The sequence below is a fragment of the Triticum dicoccoides genome, chromosome 6B (assembly GCF_002162155.2).
Source record: "Triticum dicoccoides isolate Atlit2015 ecotype Zavitan chromosome 6B, WEW_v2.0, whole genome shotgun sequence".
Taxonomy (NCBI): domain Eukaryota; kingdom Viridiplantae; phylum Streptophyta; class Magnoliopsida; order Poales; family Poaceae; genus Triticum; species Triticum dicoccoides.
In genome coordinates this window covers 297,788,261-297,794,797 of record NC_041391.1, presented here as the reverse complement: position 1 = coordinate 297,794,797, position 6,537 = coordinate 297,788,261, and the positions used below count along the sequence as shown (strand labels likewise).

The following is a 6,537-nucleotide window of genomic DNA, read 5'->3' as shown; positions in this document are numbered from 1 at the left end:
CGATCAACATCTTCAACATCACCATCTCCTCTCAAACCCTAGTTCCTCTCTTGAGTTCAATCTTTGTACTGGAACTATAGATTGGTGCTTGTGGGTGAATAGTATAGTGTTGATTACATCTTGTAGTTGATTACTATATGGTTTATTTGGTGGAAGATTATATGTTCAGCTCCATTATGCTATTTAATACCCCTCCGATGTTGAGCATGTTTATCACTTGTGAGTAGTTACTTTTGTTCTTGGGGTCATGGGAGAAAACATGTTGGAAGTAATCATGTGAACTTGATATGTGTTTGATATTTTGATAGTATGTATGTTGTGATTCCCTTAGTGGTGTCATGTGAATGTCGACTACATGACACTTCACCATATTTGAGCCTAAGGGAATGCATTGTCAAGTAGTTATTAGATGATGGGTTGCGAGAGTGACAGAAACTTAAACCCTAGTTTATGCGCTATTCCATAAGGGACCAATTGGATCCAAAAGTTTAATGCTATGGTTAGAATTTATTCTTAAAAAATTTCTCGTAGTTGCGGATGCTTGCGAGGGGGTTAATCATAAGTAGGAGGTTTTTTCAAGTAAGAACATCACCCAATCACCAATCCACCCACACATCAAATTATCAAAGTAGCAAACACAAATTGAACCAACATGATGAAAGTGACTAGATGAAATTCCCGTGTACCCTCAAGAACGCTTTGCTTACTATAGGAGACTGTTGTGGCCTGTACTTTGCCTCAAAAGGATTGGGCTACCTTTCTGCACTTTTGCTACTATTATCGTTACATGCTCGTTACAAATTATCTTGCTATCAAACTACTCCATTACTTATAATTTCAGCACTTGCAGACATTATCTTGCTGAAAACCACTTGCCATTTCCATCCGCTCCTCGTTGGGTTCGACACTCTTACTTATCAAAAATAGCTACAATTGATCCTCTATACTTGTGGGTCATCAAGCGCGTAGAGGAACGTGACCCGAGGGCGCCTAAACGGCGACCAGAGTGCGCGGAGGCACGCGAGCAGAGCATGACGCGGCCGCCTAAATGGCGAGCAAGCACATGCATAATTATTGCATCTAGTAGATGAACATAGCCGGGAATAGCCATCCAACAATATTATTTTCGATGACATGCATTATTATATTCTTAGTTAAATCTAAGGTCAAAGTTTGGTACTACAAAATACGAAGGGGGCCAATAAAGAATAAACCACGACAGAGGTAGTATCTATTGGAACGCAGACGCCCAGTATGAAAGAAAATGTGGGTCAAACCCTAGTTGAAAAGGGCAACAATGTCTAATTCCATCTTACAAAAGGTACAAAAGCACGAGGATTAATTGTTCATCAGGTTTACACAAAAATCGGATTGAACAGGGCAATAACATCTAACTCAACCAAAGTTTTTGGCAGTCACAATCAAATAGATCGATCTGATCCATAAAATCAAGATCCCGGTACAAAGTTCTACTGCTCCATGATGACGACAAGTTGTTGTAAATATAAGCCGAGCACGATCAGAAGCCCTTAGGTCCACCTCAAACTTCTTTTTATGTTGTTCCACATACAATTCAGTGAGAAATTTCTTGTTGAAAAACTTAATCCTAACGAACAATAGCACCATCACATTCAACATGAAGAATGTGATAAAGCTAGTGCTTGAACTGTTGGATGCATATCCTTCCAGTTCGAACGAATGTCATGAGATATGAGAAAATCTCGGTGCTTCTTGAACCATCAATTTATTATAACTTTTTCTCCATGTGTTAGTGCCTAAATAGAGAAGAAGATTAAAAATAGTTAATGTCTAAAAAAGATTATGTTGAGTGATAGCTGAACGATTAATTATAGTACATTATATATGGGCTTTCAGTGTGCGTGAAATCGTCACCTTTATATACAAATTCTCCAGATATGGAAAGCATTGCAGCCAGGCAATAATGATGTTGAGATCAAAACACCACATAGTGATATATAAGGTCTTGACTGAATCCACCACCACTGATAGGATGGACAAGCTCTTCATTGAGCATAGAACATAATATTAGCACTGAAAGTGTACTCCAAGATGATACTTATCTTATGCGCACAAACGAAATATGCAAATTACAAAAGTGTACATGAATAATATACAATACCTCAATAGATGTGGAGTCAACCACCATCTCGAACCATTTAAACGGATCACGAATTGCACCCAAGGTCTCCAGTTTAGGCGCAGAGACCATAGTTATTTGTGAAGGTTTATAACAACAATCAAGGAGCAACCTTTGAAGTGAAGGGGCATCTTCGATGTTGAGCTCTTGTCCTTCAAAACAAATTCCAATGCTTACAAGGTGGGTCGAATTTACTTTGAGACAAGGGATATGGATTCCATTTCGAGAAACAAGCACCAAACTCTCTAGGGCAGGGCAACTGGAGTGGATGATGCTGTGTAGTGAGGCATCTGACAGATGAACCAACACAAGCGCAAGTTTTTTTAGTAGTGGCAGTCGAAGCATTTGTACCAGATTGTCTACTAGATGGCACCGGGTCAAGGTGGCGGTGTGGAGAGAGGAGCAAAACCATGAGATGGGCATTGGTGGTGAGGGGACAGATGCAGCTATTGGTGGTAACCTATCGCTGTAGTAATGGTAGAACTCAAGCTGCTGGAGTTTATCGAATTGACGGGATGTCAACCAGGCAGCCACCGTGTAGGGTATGTCCAGCAGGTAGCATGTCGGGATGCAGATGCATTGAATGGAGCCCTTGTGGGAGGAGATGATGGCTCCTGGAGTTCAGAATCATCATCGACAGATAGCTGATGACAGTCGAGATTAAGAGGTGTGGCGCGCAACAGAGTGCGCCATCGAGATGCGAGGACTTGTGTGTGATAGCCATCCTTGGTGGGGAGAAGGGAGATGATCTCCCCAAGGATGTCGTTCGGGAGATTGCTGATGTGGTCCGCCGGAGATTCTACTGGTTCCTCAGGTCCAAGGGGGCGTGACCGCTTCTGGCCGCGTAGCCGGGTCCAAGATCTACATCCGGCGGCGGCGCTGGCGGGAGCCTCATCTATGTACATACCAATCTAAAAGAAAAAAGGTCAGAAACATACATGTAGGACATTCAAAATCAATTCTCAAGATCTGGAAGAAAAAAAGAACAAACATATATGTAGGACATTCAAAATCAATTCTCAAGATCTGGCCATGAATTATTAGCACACAAGCTAACCCTAATCGGATTATTAGCAAAAATCATTTGTACAGAACAAACAATGAATCACTAACTCTATAGAGATAACATTCAAACAATCAATACACTACATGCATCTAACGGATCTTAATTACTCTGATTTTATGGACTGAGAGAACATAACCATAGGATTTGTATTGCAAAAAACTAATAGAGGGGGGCATAACCAGAGAAAACACATGATATGGTTGCCACACAAATGGGTATATAGATGACTAACCGGTTTTCCGTCGGAGTCACAGTCGTTGCCAGAGTTGCTGTTGACCTCCGGCTCCGGCTGGGGGGGGGGGCACGACAGCGACGACGAAGTCAAGGTCGTGCTACTGCCTGCGCGAGACCTTGTCGGCAGTGACGACAACCTCTGTGCCCAGCTTTACGCATTGCCTGGGTGCTTCACTAGCCCCGGCGTCGCCACTCCCTCCGATGGTGCGCTTCGGCAGCATCCTCATACACTCCAGCGTCCAGACGTTGGTGACCACTGTGGACCGATGGTACGGCCACCTATATTGGACGGCGGCTCGGGCGCGCAATTAATACAGACCAGTGGAAGCGAGGCGGACGGCGGTCCAAGACTGTCTCGCCTCCCGGTGAGCCTGCACGGCGGACTTCTGCCATTCCTACCATCATTTCACACAGCTACTCGCACGCCTCCTGTCGATATGCACACCTACACGCACGCCTCCCGGTATGCCTGCGCGGCGGTCTGCTCGCATGCGTCCCGTCATCTCACGCCTGCTCGTACGGCACACGGGGCATGTGACAACACGTATATTTTTTGGTTTATTGATGATTCATTCTGCCGCTTTACTGCTTAACCGAAGCATGGCTCGGTCTAACAGACACGGTCTGAATAAATAATCCGTTTGAGATATTGGTTGCGGTTTTTTATAATCTCCCATTTGTAAGAAGATTATATCAAAACGGGTCTCAAATTTGACGAAAATATACAATATCACAGTCTACTGGTGTCCATATATGACACCATGATAAGTTTCATGAATTTCGACTAAGTTTTGGATTTACTGAATTTAAAAATCTATATTCTCAATGTTTTGAAATCTCTTGCACAGGGAAACATGCACCAAGGGACACATATGATTTTGCAATCAATTTTGGTGCACATGTAGCTCAAATTTGATTTTTGCACATTAAATCCCTAGGAAATCAATCAATGTATAAAAATGGTTGAATGATGTCTTTTTAAAAAAAAATAACATGACACTCCACCTTTGGTCACATGTTCACTGGAAAAAAGTTTGACATTCCTCAGAGTGGCTGTGGTGGTGCGGGATGTGTGTGTCTATGTGTGGGGGGTGGGAGGGAGGGGCCCGGCAGTATACTATGAGTTGTGAACCTCTGTGTGGGATTATTGATCATTTTTGTGAGCCATATATGTCACATCAAAGCCGTGAATTGGTTATTTAAAACATTACATAACCCTTTCATGCATACATGTTTGAGCCACATGCATGCATTGGTGGTTCTCTCGGACACTCTCCCTCATGCGGTTATCAGCGACGTGCCCAGTCGTTAGCCCACAAAGGTTTTCAGTTTCCACCGACAACAAAAAGCATTTAACAAAAGGTGGATTCATCTTGGCATGTGTGTGGTGTGGATCATGGTGAGATTCCATATCAAAGTTTGAGCACGTGTGTACACACCCTCCCACCGGCTTAAAGTGAAGGGGCTACACACATCATGGTGTAGTGTGTTTCCGATTTGCGAAGCATGTGCCATGTCAAAGTTGTGCATTGGGTATTCAAACATCACATAACTCATGGGCGCATGCATGCGGTGGTTTTGTCCTATGATGTCACTCGCGTGTGCCTCTCTCTGTGGGCCCACGAGGTTGTCGTCGACCAGTTGAACATACAACAAGAGAGGTTAATTTGACCAACAAGGATGGTTCTTTTTTGGTTTGTGTTACGTATATGCATGGTAGGAGTATGTACATGTCAAAAGGGGGCAGCATGAATACTCTCTCTATATATATGTGTGTCATAACCTTGCTCCATGTGGGGACTTTCCGGTTCCCGAGGCAGGTGCCACATGAAAGTTGTACATTATATTGGTATTCAAACATAATGCAATACCATGCAGGCGGTGGTTGCCCTATAGGAACTCACTCGCGTGTGGTGCTTCCATCCGTGGGCATGCGCGGCTGTCCTCCATCACTTTGACCCAACGAGAGAGAGGTTAATTTGACCATCAAGGAATGATTCTTTTTTGGTTTGTGCTATACAGTAGAAGTACATATATACCACGCGTCGAGAATGGGGGCTTACATATAGCAAATGCCACGCATCATGAACCTCGCGCTCTCTATGGGGACTTTTTGGTTTCCTATATATGTGGTGCGACATCAAAGTTGTGCATTGCGTATTCAAACATCACACAAACACCTCTTTGGGCCACATGCAGACGGTGGTACGTAGTCCTATATAGGACGATCACTCGTGTGCGACGTACGCCTTCGCTTCTTTGTTGGGCCCGCGAGTTCATCGTCCATCACTTTGACCCAGCGAGAGAGAGGTATGTTTGACGAACAAGGAGGATTAATTCTTTTAGGTACTGTGTTACTAGGTGTATATAGTACGTGTCGAGGGGGGTGGTGACCAGTATAGGGTGGGACTATTCCACAACCCCCTCTAGAGTTCCTAAATAAGCTTATTCAGAAACCACCTCCCCCGTTGTTTCTTTTCCCGAAGGGGGCGAGCGAGGGAGCGAGCGGTGCTCAGCGCCGCGAGGGAGCGAGCGAGCTCTGGTCTGCCGCCGGTTCCTGCGCCACCGTGCAGGTCCAAAACAAAACCTGGACCGCACCCACCTCTCCCGTTTTGTCTCTCTCTCAACCCCACAAATTTGTTCCCTTCCGTGCCTGATCCAGATCGGGCGATGAGCCGCTCCTGTCCCAGGCTCCTCCCCGCCGGCGGCCATGCGCGTATCTCACCAGCCTCCTTGCCCACCCACGGTCGTGCATCCCTCCCTGAAGCCTCCTTCCCCGCTAGCCGCTGCACGCCACCCCAGTATCTTTCCCCATCGGCGGCCTCGAGCACCTCCCCCATCGATGACCTCACGCCCGTCCCCATTCTCCTTCCTTACGTGTGGCACCGCTCCACCTCCCGTCGGCCATCTAGCAGGCTCCTATTTCGTGCGTGGTGGCCGCGCCCCTCTCCCCAGGTAACTACAGCAAATTCCCTCCTCCCCGCTCATTCCACTGCCCCTCTATCATCGATCTACCTCCGCGCACGGAGGGGCGAGTTGCTTGTGGCCGACTCCTCTGTATTCCATGGCGAGCAGTTCA

General features: G+C 45.7%; 1 long non-coding RNA gene across 1 annotated transcript in view; it reads left to right on the top strand.

Annotated features, from left to right (window-relative positions):
- Window positions 1-5,963: 5,963 nt before the first annotated feature.
- Window positions 5,964-6,537, top strand: part of LOC119325521 — a 2,915-nt gene continuing 2,341 nt past the window's right edge. The window contains exon 1 of the long non-coding RNA XR_005157565.1: window positions 5,964-6,413. This is a non-coding gene — a long non-coding RNA (uncharacterized LOC119325521). The remainder of the gene's footprint in view (window positions 6,414-6,537) is intronic.